Genomic DNA, 19,920 nt, shown 5'->3' with positions numbered 1-19,920 from the left:
GCCCTGGTCTCAACCCCAACGCTGCATAAAACCAGGTGTGGTGGAGCACTGTAACCCTGGCACTCAGGAGACAGGGTCAGGAAGACCAGAAGTGAAGATCACAGCACGCTGAGCTCATGTGTTACATGAGGCTATCTCATTTTTTTTTTTTTAAAAAAAAGGATATTGTCTTCATGAATGGCTCTGTACATCCTTGGGAAGAACGCTGGTCATATTACTACCAGCCCAAGTATACTGACCCCAGCCCTCCAGCAACCGCCCCAAAGCAGCTCCTACTGTGAGCCTGGAAAGGGTAGTTTAAGGGGCTAGCAGCCCGTGGGTGGAACAGAGCCCTGAACACCTATGGGATACCTCTGAATGGCATGCAATTCCCAAAGTCCTACTGTCATTCTAAAGGTCCCTGTTCCTGAGGGATCCTCTGGCCCCTGAGTAAGCAATCACTACTAATCCTTTCATGAAGCATCCCTTAAGTCTTCTGAGTCTGGATTTTAAACAGGAGCCAGGTGTGTCATTCCACCCACTAATCCACGTCCCCAGAAACACCACTTTCTAAGCTAGAGTCTCCCCCATTCACACTTATGCTGAATTGTACCCTCCATTCCCCCACATGGAACTAAGCTACAAGGTAGCAATGCCTTCAACACCAAAGATCACAAAAACTGACTAGGAAGCCTATCATTAGCAAGTTTTCTCGTTCCCACAACGAAAGAATCCCAACAGCAACACTCATCTGCTTCCTCCCACCAAGGGCTGAGCCTACGGATCTGAGCTTGGGCCAGAGGAGCCAGTCTACACCACAGAGTAGACAGAAAAAGACAGGCACGCTCCTGAGTGTCTGACAGACCCCTCTCAGCAATGCTGCAAGGGGAGCCAAAGAGGCCCCCATGCACAGGTGCAGAAACTGAGGCTCTGCTGAGAGAACAGCTGACGTCAGATACTGCAGCCAGACACACACATCGCGAGTGTGGGATGAAAGCGCAGCAACCAGAGGCCCACGAGCAGTGGCTGAGCTTGCTTTGCTTTCCCCACGTCACATGACCTTCTCAGGAGTCATCTGTCACATGACCTTCTGGGGAGTCGTCAGCCACAGATGCAAGTTTCAGGGAAGCCTTACTCATGAGCACAAGCATCTAACAAGATGTCATGAAGCCTGGTGTCAACTTTGCAGGGCTAGACATACGCTAGCTGATGTAGAAGAATGAGGGCAAAGTGCAAGGGACCCTTAGCTGATGTAACAAGTTCCCAGCTTCCCCTGGGGTCAGGGAAGGTCGCAGGAGAATGAGGGCAAAGTGCGAGGGATCTTTAGCCCACCCACCTCCCAAACGTGCCTTTCCTCCTGAGCAAGCCCGAGTGTGGCCCAAGGACCACCTGGTGTTATGATGGAGGGAGAAGATGGCAGGAGCCTGGGTCCAGAGTGCCATCTGTACAGAACTCAGGCTGTCACATGGCAGAGAAAGGCGTCTTGGCTGTCAGGAACTACACTTGACTATGCCTTCTTGAGCAGGGAGAACACCTACCATAGTCAACCTGGCCCTATGCAAAATTCACACACACACACTGACAACAAACATGTTGTCAGACATCAAGAAGAAGCTAGTTCTATTTATGACTGGAGAGGCCTGGTCACCCAAAGCTTTAGTGAGTAAGGGCATGACAAAGGGGCCGCTCATTAGGTCTAGAAAGTGACTCTTAATCCCACGGGGACTTTATTGCATTAGCCAGTATCACCTCAGCACAGCAGATCTGAAAGTCTGGTCTTCCCGGTTTAGGTGGTTTGTTTCCTCCATAGGTGACATCATCAAACTGAATCCAGGGAGTCGGAGCAACTGTCATGTCTGAGCTAAAAATGAGTCCTCAGCCTCACAAGGACACACCCATGTCTTCTCTTCCCTCAAGTTTTCCAAACATCACATGCAGCTCAACAGCTGAGCTCTACTGACCCATCTTCAGAAACAAAGTAGTTCAGCTGGTGCCAGGAGCCCCTGCCAGTCCTGCTCAGATGGCAGCACGCACAGGCCAGACGCACCTGAGCCTCATAGTGCACCAGGCTAAGACACCAGGCAGGCAGATGGCTGGACAGGACAGGAAGCCACTCCTAGGCAGGGAAGAGGGAGTAGGAATGAGACTAAGAGAAACTTCTCGAAATCACAGGCCACTGAGGATGATCCCCGGGCCCAGGGGACAGCAAAGCAAATGTAGGCGATCTATTTAAACGCGGATCTAAAGTAAATATAGTAATATATCCACACACAGCTGAAGAGCGCGGACCTTGTAACTGAACAGCTATTTATATCTTCTCACAAACACACAAAACCTCACAGCAGAAAACCAGAAACTGGGGTGGGGGTAGGACAAGCTGTCCAGGACAGGGCAGGAGAGAAGTGCCCACACCCCCTCTGAAGTGTGATTTACAAAGGATAACGCATCCGTCAAAACCCACAGGATGAATAACACACTGAAAGGTTCTTGCATTTTGCTCTAGAAACTTCACCTCAGATAACAGGTAAGTTATGAACTTGCGTGCTCAGTGACAAGAGCATGGATTCCACACTTACAGTTTCCATTGAAATATAATTAAAATCAGAGCTGAAGCTGGCATGACAGTGCATGTCTGTAATTCTAGCATTCATGAGGCTGAACCGGGAAGGCTGTCATGAGTTCAAGACCCATCTGAGCTAAGGGTGAGTGCCATACTTGGAGAACTCCCAGATCCTAAGCACCTTCCAAAGCTCAGCTAGAGGCTCCCCATCTCTCACAACTCTCTCAGCACAGACACAGGAATCTCTCCCTAATCCTCTTGATCCCCTTGGCACTAGCCATCACGGCCATCAGAACAAGAGAGCACTCAGACCATTCCCTCTGTGACTAAAGCCCCTGAGAACACAGTTTCAAGAAGGGTGTATTTACTCTGGCCCAGAGTTTTGGGGTTCTGGGTCATCTCTGGGCTGGCTCCATTGCTCTGGGCCTGTGACAAGGCAGAATATCATGGCAAACTAGGAGTTTGTGACTGGGTGGGGAGGAGCTTCCTCACTTCACAGTAGCAGGAAAGGGTCAGAGACAAGAAATATGACCCTGAATTGAGGATCAACTTCCTTCCAACCAGGCCCCACATCCTAACAGCTCATTTAGCAATAACTAATTAATGATGTTGAAGTTAATGTCCTCACGATCCAATCAATCACCTCTCCACGGCCCACCACTGGGGATCAAGACTCCAGCCTATGAACCACCAGGGAGCATCTTTAGATTCAACACACAGCATTCTACTCTGAACTAGCTATACAGGGAAGTTCCACTGAAAAAGCACCCGTGAGTTTCTCTGAGATCTAAAACTATATGAACTGACTCCGACAGAGGGTTTTGTAGGATGAGGCTGGAGTCAAGGACTCTGCCTACAGAGGTCTGGAACTCTAGGGCTTCCCAGCTAACCTGGAAATCAATCATTCAATTGTTCTATCAATAATAGAGGCCAGACTTTTAAGTAGACCTGTACCTTATAGCCCCATAATAGCAGTGAAACCAACTGTGAGAGCTGGGGAGACGCTCACTGGGTAAAGAGCCTACTGTGAGAGCTGGGGAGATGCTCACTGGGTAAAATGCTACTGTACAAACATCGAGACTAAATCCCCAGGTGAAACAGCTGGGCATAATGGTACATGTTTGAACCCCGGCACTGCAAAGGGGTTAACAGAAAGACCCCTGAGCCTCTCTGGCCAGCCAGGACAGCTGAAAATAACGTGGAAAAAGACTGAATGATACCAGATGTTGACCTCTGGCCTTCATGTGCACATGTGCAAGCACACACAGCATGAAACTCTAGTTCTCTCTTCCCTACGATGATGCTCTAAATAGCTGCACCTACTTTATAATATTTTAAAGTTATTTTTCTAGTTTTACATTTTCCAGAAAGGATGGGTAGGTTTAGTATGTAGCATGGTGAGGCTGCCAATGACCAGCAAGGAAAACAAGTGGCCCTGGGGCTGCTGCTGGAAGAAGGTGGGGCCGCAGTGTGTGCCCCCGCCCCACCGCCCCGTCTGTGCAAGTCTGGAGCCAGGGGGTTACAGGTGCCGTGACCTAAGCTTTGCTTCTACAGTGCAGCACAGCACAAGATGAGACCTGGGCCCGGCCTCTACCCACCCGCCAGTCTCACTCCTCCCTCACAGACTCAACATCCCCCTCTGCCCCAGGCTTATTCTAGAAAGAACCAGGAGCTTGGGTGCCCAGCTAGAAAGATGGATTTAGAAAGCGCCACTGAACCAGACGCACAGCAGCCACCAGACAGCGCCCAGATTTAACTGCCCTAAAATTAGTTGCAAAGCAGTTACGGGGACCGGGTGATTGCGTCAGAGCCCCTGGCTGGCCAGCTGCCAGCTTGAAACACACCCACCGCTTTCTCCGGCAGGGAAACAATATTTTGGCACAAGGCCAGTTTCAGAACCCGTCAAAGGCAAGCTTGCTGTTAGCGCTTTCTAATTCAGTGACAAGGTGGACACAGTCTATGCAGGCTGCATCTGCGAGGGTGTTATTTTCTTTGTTGAAGGCGTTTATTCTTTGGGTGAGTAGAGAACTGTGGATGAATCCTTTTAAATATTTAAATGCCTGGAATTTATTTAGGGCTTCACATTCAGCTGGCTTCAACAAAGATTATGCAAATGTAGCAAAGTAGAGATGGAAACAAAAACTGCTTTCCTCTTATACTTCTTTTCATCTTGGCAGAGAGTTTCAGAGCTGAAGAAACGGCTTCTGAAGGACCAGCAATTCCCAAGCTGGGCTGCTACCTCACAGGGATCCCAACATCCACCGACTGAGAAACGCACCTCCGCATCCCACTCTAGGAACAGTAAGCTAGCGGTCTCCACCACACTCCATGACCCTGCCTTTCTTTACCCCTCCCTTCCTTCTCCCTTCTTTCCCATTCAGCCCTATGCCCATGATGTACTGAGATCTGCCTTGCCCCAAGGCAGCTACAGTGCCCAGGACAGGACAGAGTGCCACAACTGGACCCAAGAGACCCAGGCTTGAGACATTAAAAACTCATAGGATCCAGAAAAAGCACACTTCTCATTGAGCCATTGGGTCTGGAACAGGAAACAAATCCCACTGGCCTCACCGATTCGCACGTAGAAGCTGAAGATATGGCTCAGGTGATAGAGAGCTTGCCGTGCAAGCATGAAGACCTGAGCCCTGAACACACATATAAGAAGCCTTCCATGGTGGTATATGCTACAATCCAAGAGCTGCAGAACTGGAGAGAAGGGAGTTCCTGGGGGCTCCCTGGCCAGCCAGCCTGGCTGAATCAGCAAGTCCCAAGCCAATGAGAGGCCAAAGATGGATAGTGCCTGTGGAGCTCCACTGGAGGCTGTCCCCTGGCCTCCTAAGGCATGTGCACATACGTGCACATGTCTGTGTACATATACACACAGTTTTTAAAAGTCATATATATTAAAAGCTCCCACATAAGGTAGGAGCAAGGAAAAAAGACAGGAGAAGTTAACGGCAACTGTGTGAAACCTGCCGTGGTTCTGGAATGTCTCTCCCAGCTCTTCACTCTCTGTACAGGTCAAGCACAACAGTCCCTTCATTCCTACTGATCCTAACTTTTAAAACAGAAAAAAGACCCATTACCCACAGAGAATGTCTTAGAATGGCCCTCAGATAAAATACGGGCACCAACTGGATGCCCCTACTCTTTATTTGTGATGGCTGATCCCTCAGTCAGCTCTGCTCCTAGCATGGAGACGGGATCACGATTCTCAGATTCCACAGAAAGCAGTATCATCCACTACTCTGCCAGGATACGGCCTTTAAGCCTTTAAGACTCCTATTAGGTGGGAGTTAAACCGGAGTTGCAAGGCTGGGGAGTTAGCTCAGTGGTGGAGTGCCAGCCTCACATGCAGCAAGTCTGGGTTCCATTCCCAGCACTGCATAAACCAGGCATGGTGGAGAATGCCTGTAACTCTAACATGCAGGGGATGGAGGCAGGGGGATAGGGAGCTGAAGGCTGCAGAAAGAGTTCAAGACCAGCCTGGGCTGTATGTGCCCTGCTTCAAATAAAAGCAAAAATTATAATTACTTAGTGCCTGCCATATTTAAGTCATTAATAACATTCCAGCGGTCTTTGCTAGTCTTGAATTAAAGACATTTAAGTAAGAAAGGGTGTGTGTTCTATAATCTACAGACCAAATTTCCAAACATCCCCCTTTTCCAGTAGGAATTTTCAGGGCTGAAAAGTAAAGGACAACACAGTGCTAGCACCTTGGAGTTCAGTTCCCCAGTAATCTGAATCAAGTAGCCCAAGCCAAGGTTTCCAAGAGAACTCAGTTTTCCCACTCGGTCTCCAACAGGGTTGGACCCACCCTAGGGGACCAAACTGACACGAGGAAAGGCAGACAGACCACCATCTCCTCGAAACCTCGGCACTCTGGAGACAGTGTCAGCGGTCTTGCTGGACCTGGAGAGTCCTGAGGCCCCTCTGTGGGAACTCGTACCTCCTGCAGCAACCTCTCCAGCCTTTAGCACCAGCCACTTCCTATGAACCTAGGGAAGAAGCAGGAGGAAGTGTGGAAGGCCACTCAGGATGAGTCACAGTGAATCCACACGAGATTGCAACAAAAACCCAGGCTCCGAGGTTCCTTCAATCCAAACTCACAACTGTAGCCATTCAACTACAATGGTCAGGAGCCACTGGGGTGGCAAACAAATCTGCAGCACAGGGAGGTCCCTGCCCACAGGACAAAGATGCTGGAGGGAGTAGAGACGAGACACAGGTGTGTGAGAATGATGCTCAGGGTGCGGCTGGGTATGCGCCCCGCCAAGGAGGGCAGTGTGAAGCACAGAACTTAGTAGGAAGCCATCTTTCTGTATTCACAGTTCTCCCGCAGCCTATGGGCCAGCAGGCTGCTTCCTGCACTCGTGCCTGATAAGCAACTTCAAGAGGGAGGGGCTTATTCTGGTTCACAGTCTCAGGGCAGAGTTCAGCATAGCAGTAGGAGCACGCGGCAGACTGCTCACATCTCTGTGGGATCAGGAAGCAAGAGCTCAGCCTGGAACCATGAACTGACACTGTTACCATGGAGAATTGGGCTCCTGGGCATCATATGCATAATTATGTACTCACAGTGGTCTGTTGTGCAGGTCTCCACAGACCTCCAAGAGTTGTGGAGGGCCTGCTGCCCACGCTGGCAGCACGACGCCTGCCTTCTCTGTGCTCTGAGGTGTGTTTTGAGCTTGGGTCCTATGGAACCGTGGGATTCATGTGGTTCTGGAATAGCTTATTACCATGCTCATAGGCCATAAGGCTTGCCCACAGTAACCCACTTCTTCCAGTCAGGCCCTGTCTAGTCCAGGGTCTCTATTGCGGTGAAGAGACACCATGACCACAACTCATAAAAGAAAACATTTAGTTGGTGCTGGCTACAGGCTCAGAGGTTTAGTCCGTTATCATTGTGGCAGGAAGCGTGGTGGTGCACATGCAGACAAGGTGCTGAAGGAGCAGAAAGTGTGACATCCAGATTTGCAGGCATCAGGAAAAGAGTGTCGACAGGCCTGTCTTGAGCATCTGAAACCTCCAAGCCCACCTCCAGTAACGCACTTCCTCCAACAAGGCTCACCTCCTAATGTTGCTGCTTCCTATGAGTCTACGGAGGCCATTTTCATTCAAACCACCACAGGCCCCATTTCCTAAAGGTTCTGCCACTTCTCAGAGACGGCAAAGGCATCTGGGGACCAAGTATTCAAACATGAGCTATGGGGGACATTTCACATGTGAACCATCCTGCCATACAGAGACAGAAGGCCACCGCGAGGCTGCGCTTTGCATGCTTCTGACAGGCAAATGACAGGTCCTAATCCCCTCTCAACTCTATGCAGGAGATGCCGTAATGGTGTGAGGCTTTCTCTACAACCAAGCGCAGGGAGGTCCCTGCCCACAGGACAGGATCATCTCAAGGAGGCCAGCACCCCCATCACCATATCCAACCAAGTCACCCACAAGTATTTCCAGGGACACAGGAGAAAGTCCCCCAGAAAAGACAGAGATACAATAAACACAGAGCCCAAAGAGTGGATTATCCCCGGACTCCTGTGAACTTGTTCATTCCACCAGGGAGGATGGGGAGCAGCTGGCTCCGAAGGAGCCACACATTTCAAAGGGTGGCAAATGAGCCCCCGGATGTGAGAGCAAATACTTCCACTTCTGCTCACTCTTAGGAACATCCTTCTGAAAATTCATTCTTTTACTTGTATTCTATGATGTTCAGGACATCTTAGCATGACAAAGCACATACGTGTACATATGCAGATCTAAGACATAATACACATAACTATGCAAATGTTCTATTCTGGTTTGAGACAGGGTTTCACTATGGAGTCCTGGCTGGCCTGAAACTTGTCATGTAGACCAGGATGGCCTCGAACTCACAGAAATCCACCAGCTTCTGCCCCCTCTTTGCTGGGATTAAAGGCAAGACCCACCTTGGCCAGTAGCATCTATGGAAACACATGGACATTCAGAGAGCTGACTGTACAGTGGAAAGAGCCTGCAGACCCTTCTACAGAACAGGCATTGTTCACTGGACTAAACACTAGAAACAGTAGCATTTCCCCCGGATGAATGACCAAAACTATAATTCCTAAAATCCCCTATTAGACATTTCAACACAAAGAGGAAGACAGCCCAGAGCTATTCCGGAACCGCATGAATCCCACGGTTCCACAAGAACTGAATTCAAAACATGCCCCAGAGCACAGAGAAGACAGGCATCGCACTGCCAGCATGGGCAGCAGGCCCTCCACACCTCTTGGAGGTCTGGGGAAGCCTGCACGACAGACCACTGCGAGTGGCATGTCTCACATGCCCAAGAACCCTCACTTTCCACAGGAACAGTGTCAAAAGCTGCCTCTTTGCTCTGGCCTTCTAACTTCAGAGTAGCGGCTGGGCTGGTGCACCCCTGTGATCCCAGCACTGACAGGAAGATTGGGAAATCAAGGCTAGCCTAGGAAACCCTGTCTCAAGAGCACCCAACTGAAAGGGGATAACTGAACACACAATGTCAACCTGACCACATTTCGCATCACCTGATGAGGTGCACTTCTCGGTGTGTCCCTGAGGGCATTCCCAGTGCATTCACGAAGGAAGGCCACCTATAAATGTGGGTGTCAGCATCCCGTGGCTTGGACAGGAATGAGAAAGGGAAACAGAACAGTTTGCTCAACACTGGGTCCTCTTCTGGTCTTTGCTGCCTGCTCACCGTGATAGGAGCAGCTGAGTCACGCCTTCCCTGCCATGACAGCTGACATCTCTGGAACCACGAACACAATGAATTCTTTCTGCTTTATGTCAGGTACTTGGTCTTAGCAATAGGAAGCAAACTAATTCACCTACTTTGGACTCCTGATTTCTTAAACACCACAAATAAAAGAGGACAATTCCTCAGAAGAGGCGGCAAACACACAAAGCGGGAAACGTGTACAAAGTGTTCAAGACGCCCCTGGGGCTGAAGGAAAACAGGACACAAGGAAGAGCTGCGAGCTCTAACAGTCAATGCTGTCAATGGGACTAGAATCTTGTCACCTGAGAGACAAGCCCCTGAACATGTCTGTGAGTCTCTAGACCTGGGCTACTACATGGGTCTTCGGACTCCCCCTAAATGTGAATAGCACCGGCCATGGCTGGGGTTCCAGACGGAGCAGAAAGGAGACAGTGAGCTGAGCACCACTTTATTGTCTCACAGTGTGACCAGGGCCTACCGGCTCCTGCCTGGCCTTCCCACCATGATGGATCACACCCACACTGAGAGCCCAGCTAAGCCCTCCCGCCCTCATACTGCCTTTGTCACAGCACAGAAGTGTGACCACCACACGCACTAAATTACCGTCCTTCACGTAATCACAGAACACCAGGAAGGCACTGCGGCTCTGGTTCTTGCAGTCTAAAAGCAATGGAAACAAGACCATGCAAAACTGAGGGGGGGGGAGGGCACTACTTGGTGTTTTCCCTGCACTTCCTGTCCTTAGAAAGCCACAGGGTCCCCTAGCTTCTTAGAGCCAGTCAGCCAGCCATTAAGTATGCATTTCCTAATCACTAACCATATGCAAAGCAGGTCTAACCAGGGACACACCGAAACACAGACTCACTTCTGACTTAGAATAACTCGATCAGCGGAACCCGCAAAGCAAGTTGAGTGCCATCTTTCACAATAACCCGTGGGAAGGGGAGAAAGACAGCCAGTTATAAGAAGTCAAGCACTCCCATCTGTACTAGGCTTGGCTGTAAGACAAAAGGGAGCCCCTGTGGTTAAGGCTCACACACTGGGTGCCCAGGCAACTGAACCATCCCACGGGTGATGCAGGATAAGGTGTAAGGCTGTTCTAAAGTGCAGATGGCACATTTCTTCTTAACATGGTCATTCAGCGGAGGGGAGAGTGCGTGCTATGTGTGAAGGTTAGACAACTCTCAGGAGCTGGCTCCTTCCTTCCACTACCAACGAGGTCCTCCTCAGGAGTTCACACTCTGGAGTCAGACTCCGGGGCAAGTGTCTCTACACCACTGGACCCAGGCAGCACTTCTCTGAGAAGAATGGCAAAGGTGTTAATGGATCCAAATTCCAAATACACTACGAGAAGAAGAATTAACCACAAGGAAGCAGAACACAGCACACTGAATGTCACAGACCAAGACAGAGCACATATGTAAGGGCTCCCGGGCTCCAGGGCACTCCAAGACAGTAGCAGGGCCAGCCATGAACACAGACGAATACGGCAAGTAGGACAGGCAGCCTCAGAGCACCCTGGTCCTACTCTGCAGACTCAGTATCAGGCAGAACTCCGGTTTACTGGGCCCCACTTTCACAAATTTGTGCCCGAGATGAAATGGCACTCTAGAGCAGTGGTTCTCAACCTGTGGGTCGCATATCAGATACTCACATTACAATTCATAACAGTAGCAAAATTACAGTTATGAAATAGCCACAAAATAATTTTATGGTTGGGGGTCACCGCAACATGAGGGACTGTATTAAAGGGTCGCAGCATTAGGAAGGTTGGGAGCCACTGTTGTAAAGGATTTGTTCTGTTGGCCCTGGACAGGGCAAAATTCCAAAGAACAGGCAGCATAAGACTATTCCATAAGGCTGGGCGGTGGTGGCGCACGCCTTTAATCCCAGCACTCGGGAGGCAGAGGCAGGCGGATCTCTGTGAGTTCGAGACCAGCCTGGTCTACAAGAGCTAGTTCCAGGACAGGCTCCAAAACCACAGAGAAACCCTGTCTTGAAAAATCAAAAAATAAAATAAAATAAAATAAAAAAGACTATTCCATAGCTCAGGAAATTCCCAATGTCAGGGTGGTGGTGCAGTTCTATCTTCCCAGCTACTCAACATCTGAGCCAGAAGGATCCCAAGTTAGACCAAGACCAGCCTAGGCTACAGAATGATTTCAAGATCAGCCTGGGCAACTTAGTCCTATCTCAAAATAAGAAGAATAAAAAGAGCAGCTGTGTGACTCAGTGGTAGAACGCACCGCTCTCCCCTTCCCCAGGCCCAGGCCTCCTTATATAGAGGCTGGCTGGGGAGGTAGCTCAGCAGGAGACGAGCCTGGTTTGTGTTCAGTTCTCAGTGCAGTTGCAAACCATCCGGAGGGATCTGCACCAAAGAAACGTGGGGAAGCAGGCTGTGCCCCCTAAGCCCTCCTCTTGGTGACATTCTCACTGTGTGGGGGAAGAATAAGAGGTGTGAGGTAGCTTTACTAAATGTTCTCTGAAGCCACACACACACAGGGAGGAGGAATCCTGCCCAATACACATCTTTTTTTGGTGTTACTTTCTTCCCTTTTGTTGTTTTGAGACAGGGTATCAATTCTGTAGTCTAGACTGCCCTCAAACTTCTAAACTCCCAGTAATCCTCCCACCTCAGCCTTCCTAGTACTGAGATCACAGGTAAGAGTTACCACACCCAATCCTATGTTACCTTGATTAAATGCACTGATAATACTTAACGATGGCTATATTTAATTTAATTAATATACTTATACATATTTAAATAATATGCTAAGGGTAGCAAGGTCAAATTATATAAATCTAACATCCTTAAAAATGGCTTTTGTGGGGTTTTTTGTTGTTGGTGGTGGTGGTGGGTTTTTTTGGTTTTTTTTGTTGTTGTTGTTGTTTTTTGGGGTTTTTTTTTGTTTTTTTTGGTTTTTCAATACAGGGTTTCTCTGTAGCTTTGGAGCCTATCCTGGAACTAGCTCTTGTAGATCAGGCTGGCCTCAAACTGTGTTGATTTTTTTTAAAGAAATTTTAATTTTACATACACTGGTGTATTGCCTGCATGTATGTCTCTGTGAGGGTATCAGATCTTGGAGTTACAGACAGTTGTGAGCGCCTGAGAATTGAACCCGGGTCCTCTGGAAGAACAGCTAGTGTTCTTAACTGCTGTTAAGAGCTAATCCCCTTTTGTGTTGATTTTGTAAGTCAGGGTACCATGTGTCCCAAGCTGCCTTGAATTCACTTCGTAGCTGAGGATGGCTTTGAACTCCTGATCTTCCTGCCTCTGCCCTCTAGTGCTGGGATCATCAGAGTGTACCGCATGTGGCTTGCCTTTATTTTCAAAATTTTATGGATGAATGGAAACAGGACTAAAGCACGAAGATAACCCTTACGTCCGTTCTGGCACAGAGATGCTGGCTGCCATGACAATCACACTCAGCTCAGTCTGTCTTCCTTTCTATTACTCAGTTTTCTACAGAATGCTGCACAGAAAACGGATCTCAAGGAGCGGCTCACTACAGAGGAGCCCAGCAGGAAGAAAAGGTCTGCAGCATCAGAGCTGAGCCCCTGGAGCACCTGCCACTCTTGGGGAAAGTTTATGAGTTAGGTTCAGAGTCGATCAATCTAATTTACCCTTGAAGTTGAAAGGCATTTGAATTCCAATTGCACGGTTACCTCTCCTTAAAAAGGGTCAAAGCTAAATGTAATTGGCAGAGAAAAGCAATTTCTGAGTCATTGATTTCAAAGGTAAACCTAGCAACTATAAATCCATAAGGAGGTTCATTGTACACAAACTTACAATACACAGAATCTAGCAGGACTCATAATCATGGGAAATATAAACCATCCTGGCCTGACAGACATTTTTATTGCCCTAATACATGGATTTTAAACAACAAAGAAACCAAAAGGGCTGGCAAGACAGCTCAGTAGGTAAAGGCACTTGCTGCCAAGTTCCACCCCAGGAACCCATGCAATGGAAGAGAACCGACTTCTAGAAGTTGTCCTGTGACATCCATGCAAACATTGTGTCAAGCACGCATGTGTGCAAGCACACTAAAAGGTAAAAACTGAAATGAAAAAAGACAGAAACCTATAGTTTATCCAAACTCTACTATGAACCACAGGGAACAGCCAGCCCTCGAGGTTCCCACCCTTCCTCCCACTCACCCAAAAAGGAAAGGCCTGCATAGGTACAGGAAGAAAGCCTAGACCACGGTTCTGAGCCCTTCAGGGCTTCACTCCATATTTCATTCAGGTCAAAAAGAATAATCCAAGTTTTCTTAAAATTCGCTGCATCTCTGTAAAGACTTGTAACGTGAAACTACCACCACACGGGGATCAGAAGTTCAGAGACAATTCAAGACTTCCCAAAGCTGGGCTTAACCACGGCGGCCGGACACGGGGTGAGGGCAGATCCGTGTCAGTGGAAGCACAATTCCGAGGCTAATGGTGAGGCCCATGCGCAGCGTTTCCAAGCCAGTTTCAATTACCAGATAATTGCCATTTGTACTAACGCTTCCTTGGTCTCAGAAATAGATTTTCAAGTGTCTAATCGACTGTCCCTTTTGTCTTAGGTGAAGACTTCCCAAGCTACAGAAAGGTATCAGGTACCAACGACTCCTTCCAAAATCATACCAGTGTGTGTGTGTGTGGGGGGGGGCGCAGGTGCCCTTCCAAATGTATATTCCACAGCTTTGACCAAGAAGATAATCCCACTCACAAGGTTAAAAGTTACGGGGAAAAAAATGCTCTTTACAAAAGCCTAACATTTTACAATATCAAGATCAAAATTGTGTACTGAAAAATATTCACTCCAGCCAGACAGTGCAATTCCCAAGCCTGTACTCCCAAGCGGAAGCTCCGCCCCCACACCCTAACTGGATCCAGTGCTGCTCTCTTCATCCTCAGGAGCAAATGTCTACAGGGCTTCTTATGCAAGTTCACCTCACCCCATCTATAGGTAGCACGTGGGTAGTGAGGAAAGCCGTTCCCATTTCATTATGTTCCCCACTTGCCAGATGTCTACGCAGTTGGGGTTTTTTCTCCCCCTTCCGCTATTTAAGAATACATTCTAATTTAGGACATACAAATTTAACATGTCATATTTTAAGCCAGCAAGACACACAAGAAATGACAACTATAAAGCCAAATCCAAATTTCTTCTACTAATAAGCCTGCCTATCTGGGCAAGACTTAGGGGCTAGCTGTCAGGTTGCTGGTAGGTAAAAGTACCGAACAAGAAGTGGGGCGTGGTAGGGCACACCTGCCATCCAAGTCACTCAGGAGGCAGCGGGATCACAAGTTCAAAGCCTGTCTGAGCTACCTTGGGAGGTCAGTCTAAGCAGCTACGAGAGACTCTTCCAAAATAATAACAATAAATGGGTGGCTGTTTGGAGAAAATAATAAGCGGGGCTGGGACTGTGGCTCTGTGGTAGAGTGCCTGTCTAGATACCAAAGCCTCTAGATTTAATTCCCAAATCAAAAAAAGCAACCCATAATGTAAAATCTTCTGGATCAGTCAACTAGAAGCAACTGCACTAGTCATCAAAGAGCTGTGCTCAGAAAAGAAGAACCAGACCTCATCAGGGGAGGAGGAAATGCAGAGATCCCTGACACAATCCTTGGTATGACTCAGGCCGACGCACCGGACTACAGATCTTCCTCAAACGCTGCTGCTGGTCAAGCCTTAGGCATGAACAGCCATGCATGAGCCCCAAACTCGAGACAGACTGTTCTTCCCCACCACAGATTGTATCCCTGCCTGTTCCAGAAGCCTCCAAACTAAGCCCAGGCAGCGGTAAACAGCACACATAGAAATCTACGCAAGTGTAATCACCAACCCACCCTAGGACTCTACAGTCTCCAAATAAGTCAAAACCCGATGCGGAGCTTAGCTCAACGAGCGGCTTGGCGCATATTCACCTTTAGGTGATAGACATCAAAGCCCGCTTTTCCGTTTTCTTTTCTTTCTTTCTTTTTTTTTTTTTTTTTTTTTGCAAAAATAACTGGTTTAAGCCGTAAGGGGAATAGTATATTTCAAACAAAGCCTCAGTTTGGGATACTTTCTTCCCTTTCAATCCAATTTGTAAGACGTTAAATAAATAAATAAATCCCAGCCTAGACTGCAGACGCAGGAAACTCAAGCGGGCAGTGGACTAAATGCCTGTCATAAGAAAGCCATCTAGTGTTAAAGTTTAGAAGTGAAACCGCAGACAAAAGGAACATTTCTGGGACTATTCTGAAGTTACTGGGAAAACCAATGAGAATAACCAAGACGCTCCGTTTTCTGTGAATGACTTGGGTTTGGGGGTGGTTTTCGTTTTGCCTTTTCTCGCGCTGCTTATTCTTCTTGCTTAAAGCCATCTCATCCAGACCAAGTCAACTCTAAGCAGAACCCAAAGCGCCTAAAATCTGTTTGGACCAAAATCAGGTACCGCCGAGCCCCAATTCCTGAAAGCGCACTTGCTGTCGGTTCACCCGTGTTGGCGTTGGCTGGGGCTGAATTAATGTCCCCGAAGCCGGTTAATGACGACAAACGTCTCCCCGAGGGGTGACGCCAAGTTGTCCTGGCTCTCGCTCTCCAGAGGATGAGCCGAAATTGATTCTCTGGGTTCCGCGACCAGGCTGAAATGAATGTGCCGGCGCTGCTGGGTAGCTCACCGGCGAAGACGTGAGCCGACGCGTACAAAGGAGGGGAGCCCCGGGGGAACGGCCCGCAAGTTGGGCACAGCCGGGCAGGTCCGATCCCCGTGTCCCGCACCAGTGGACGCACACCCCGCAACCCCCTGCCACGCACCTCAGAGCGGCGGTCCTCTGGGCCCCGCCAGGGCCGGCGCGCAGAAGCCGGGGCCTCGCCGCCCGCCACCGTCCCGCGCTACCCATGGGCGCGCTCCCCGCGCGGCCGCTGCGCCCGCGGCTCGAGCTGTCGCCAGGCGCCGCGCTGCGTCCTCGGCCGCCCGGCTCCGTCTGCAGCCGGCTCCCGCCGCCGCCGCCCGCCCCGGCACCGCCCCCACGCGCTCCTCCACCGCCTATTGGCCGGTGCTCCAATAGACCCCACCCCCAAGCGCTCCAGCTCCTTTCATTGGTCGGTGCCTGGCCAGTCCCCGCCCCTATAACTCCGCCCACGCCCATTGGCCCACAGGACACAGGCCCCCGCCTCCAGCGCTCCGCCCACGCCCATTGGCGCGCCTCCTGGCCAGAATCGTCCCTTGTCGTCGGGCGCGCGCGAGCGTCGGGGAGGGCGATCCGCTGTTGGCCGAGAGCGCGAGGCCTTGGCCTGCGGGGAGGAGCAACGGGCTTCGTACGGCTCGCGAGCCGGGGCACCCTCGAAGCGACCCGTGCTCCCCGGGTGTGGACTCTTCAGCCCCGCAAGCTCTTACCCTTCCTGGTCCCCTGAGGGTCGCCACAGCCCGGCGATTCCCGGGGGACGCACTTGATGCAAAAGTCCAAGGCGCAGTTTGCGCGCCGGCCGGCGGGTATCTGTGACGCTCGAGTGGCCCCTCGACTGTCGGGAAGGCCTGCACTCAGTGTTCAGGCCTTGTCTTTCTCCCAGGAAGCCTCAACTGCGGCTGGCTGCCGGAGCCCTGGGTTGGGCCCTATTCCGAGATGCAAGAGGAGGCGTAAATGAGGCAGGTGCAGGTGGTAGGATTTTCTGAGCCGGTTTCACCTCGTGTCCCCAGAGTCTTGATCTGGTTTAATTGGGACTTTGAACTTCTCTCTGGAAGAGATAATGTTATAATGTTATCTCTCCTTACCTGTACCGTGCTTCCTACCTCGCACACACACCCTGGTAAAGTTTAAACAGAATGGGTCCCCACCCACGTTACATTTCTCGATGTACCCATTATCCAATACTTTACATATCATTTTATAATTCAGGTGTAATGCGTAGTAATTGGCCTGGTAAAACATGTCAGTGCCCTGTATATGACGCTATGCTCCTGAGATCTCCAGGTTTTTTTTAGGTCTTTCTGGGATTGCAAGGCTATGTATGCACTCAACAAACATGGAGCCTGATGAATGGCCTATGATGATGCTGTGCATCCTAACAAGCTTTTTCACGTGCCCCTGCTCCATTGCTTTGGGGGGATGTGCAGATTAAATTCAGGGCAGAGACTGGGATATTGCACCTGTGAGGAGGGCAGTGCCTGGCCATGGGCTCAGAGTGTCTTACAGAAAGAAATATAAAATGCTTCTTCTAGCAAAGGTTTGGAGCTTGCTGGAGTTTCAAAGAAAAATACCAACCACCAAGTATGCAGTTGAGCATGTGTAAAAGCCAGTGTGAGTCAGAATCCTTGACAGTTAAGAGCACTCACTGCTTGGACAGAGGACCTGACTTCCTCACCCAGTTTCCAATGGTCACTCAGAAACATCTGCAACTCCAATTCCAGAGGCTCAGAGGCCCTCTTCTGGCCTCTCTGGGCATTGCACGCATGTAGTGCACATACAGATTGCAATCACTGGAAAGCTAATGTGAGCTATCATAGGTTCCTCATCTCCTAGTCACTTTCCCCTAAGCCTCCCTCTGCGCCTATCAAAGGTCCCCTTACCCTCGGGATTCCTCTGTGCTCTGGGTGTCTAAGGAAACAGGCTCTAGGGATCCTTACTTCCCAGTTCTCCCACACATCTGACTTCTGCTGAAATAATTCCTAATCAATCTAAGAAAAATGAAAGGGGCAAAGATATGCCAGTCAATCCAAGGAGTTGAGCTTGACAGCCAACCTTTCTTCAGCTTATATCTGTTTACTTTTTAACTCAGGAAAGCCAGTTTAATTTCCTTAACAAGCCACAAGATCCAACCTGCAAGGTTGCATGCAGGAGGGTAAAGGTCAATGGCTAACTTATCGAAGAGCCCCACCTTCATTTCCTCCTTCCCCTGCCCCTACAGCCTTCCAGCTAAAGTCTCTCTTTTGATGTTAAATGAATATTCACACTTTGCAACAAATAGGTATTGATTTTATACAGCTCAGGGCCTGCTGTTAGCCCCAAAGGGCTATTGGCCACCACGTGAGGCTTCATGAAGGACGAGGAACAGTTTGAGAGCAGGTAGGTGCTTCACCAGAAGGAGAGCTGGTGCGTGCAGACCAACCTTGGGGAAGTCAGCAAAGGCTCTGCCAATGCTGTCAGATGGGAGAGGAAGGAGAACTGCAGTGGTGCTTGGCTAAAGTGCACTTGCCTGACGTGTGTAAGCTTGAAGTTCCACCTTCAGCCCCAGAAAAAAAGGAAAAATTAAAACAGGAGGAGATAAACAGTGCCAATGACTGGGAAACCCAGAGAGACGGCGCAGGGCCTGCCTGGGAAGCACATGCCCTCTGGCCTGCTGCACTGTCCCTGCTTATGCAATGCACACATATGTGTCACTCATCTCTGTGTGTCCTGTTGGTTTGGGGTGGGGGTTGCCCTCCCGTGTGTCTAGCCTGCGGTTATGCTTTCCCTGTCTTCCACAGCAGAAGCCTCTCACAACAGCATGTTTGGATGTAGCCTTGTAAGTACAACAAAAAATGTCAGGTCCCTCAACATGTTTTGGTTCTGTCTTTCGTTGCTATTGTTTTGTTTTGTTTTTTAAACAAGGCCTCACTGTATATTTCTGGTTGTCTTGGAGTTCACTCTGTAAACCAGACTGTCCTGAATTCACAGGGATCAGCCTGTCTCTACCTTCCAAATGCTAAGATTAAGGGAATGTGGCACCACACCTAGCAAAGAATTGTGTATTTATGTCTATTTGTGTATTTATGTATATGGATTTTTACCTGCATGTACATTTACACACCAGAAGAGGGCATTGGATTCCTCGGGGCTACAGTTATAGATAGCTGTGAGTAGCCCTGTGAGTGCTGGGACTTGAACTCGGGGCCTCTGAAAGCAGTCTTAACCACTGAGCCATCTCTCCAGTCACAACAAAGTTTTAAGAAGTAGTCTTGGTGACTGGAGAGATGGATGATCAATAGGTAAAGCTTGACATGTCTGATCCTCAGAACTTATGAAAAAGTGGAAGGAGAGAATTGACTCCACGCTGTTGTCCTCTGGCACCTACAAGAATATGGTCGCGTGCACACACACTCTCATACAGAAAGATGGACAGACTCTCATTCTCTCTCTCTCTCTCTCTCTCTCTCTCTCTCTCTCTCTCTCTCTCTCTCTCACACACACACACACACACACACAGTTGGCTGCTTGCCCTGGGCATGCGATATATCATTAGTCCTGACCAAAACAAAGCCTATGTTCCCTTGAAGTGAAAATCAAGAGAGAAATGTATTGTGGGGTCATGTGCTAATTGCCTTTGCATGGAATAACATATATAATTGTCCCAGGAGACAGTGACATCTACTAAAAACCTCAGCTCTGCCAGGGCCCCGCTGGGGACAACAGAAGACAATCTCCTTTAAGTACGGAGGCAGCTGCCCTCAGAAGGCAGATCTAGCTGGATTTCTACGGCAAGCATATCTAAGCTGGGAAAGGATAGTTAAAATGTCACGGTGAACTTAACGTACCATAGATCACCACGAAGACCCAGAAAGATGCAAAACGGCAGGCATAATCCTGGCATGTGGGAGACCAAGGCAGGAAAATTGCTGCAAACTCTAGGCCAGCCTGGACTCCATAGATGCAGGCAGGCATGCCTGGGCTACTGAATGAGATCCTGTCTCTATAAAGA

At 49.3% G+C, this 19,920-nt stretch overlaps 1 protein-coding gene across 4 annotated transcripts in view; it reads right to left on the bottom strand.

Annotated features, from left to right (window-relative positions):
* Sipa1l2 (signal induced proliferation associated 1 like 2) overlaps positions 1-16,217 on the bottom strand; it is a 158,754-nt gene extending 142,537 nt beyond the window's left edge. For all 4 annotated transcript variants that reach the window (XM_057753431.1, XM_057753433.1, XM_057753434.1 and 1 more), the window contains exon 1: positions 16,060-16,217. The gene's annotated coding sequence lies outside the window, so the exon portion shown is untranslated. The remainder of the gene's footprint in view (positions 1-16,059) is intronic.
* Between the last annotated feature and the right edge of the window lie 3,703 nt (positions 16,218-19,920).

The sequence above is a fragment of the Chionomys nivalis genome, chromosome 21, assembly GCF_950005125.1.
Source record: "Chionomys nivalis chromosome 21, mChiNiv1.1, whole genome shotgun sequence".
NCBI classification, from domain to species: domain Eukaryota; kingdom Metazoa; phylum Chordata; class Mammalia; order Rodentia; family Cricetidae; genus Chionomys; species Chionomys nivalis.
This window is presented reverse-complemented; position numbering and strand designations above follow the sequence as displayed.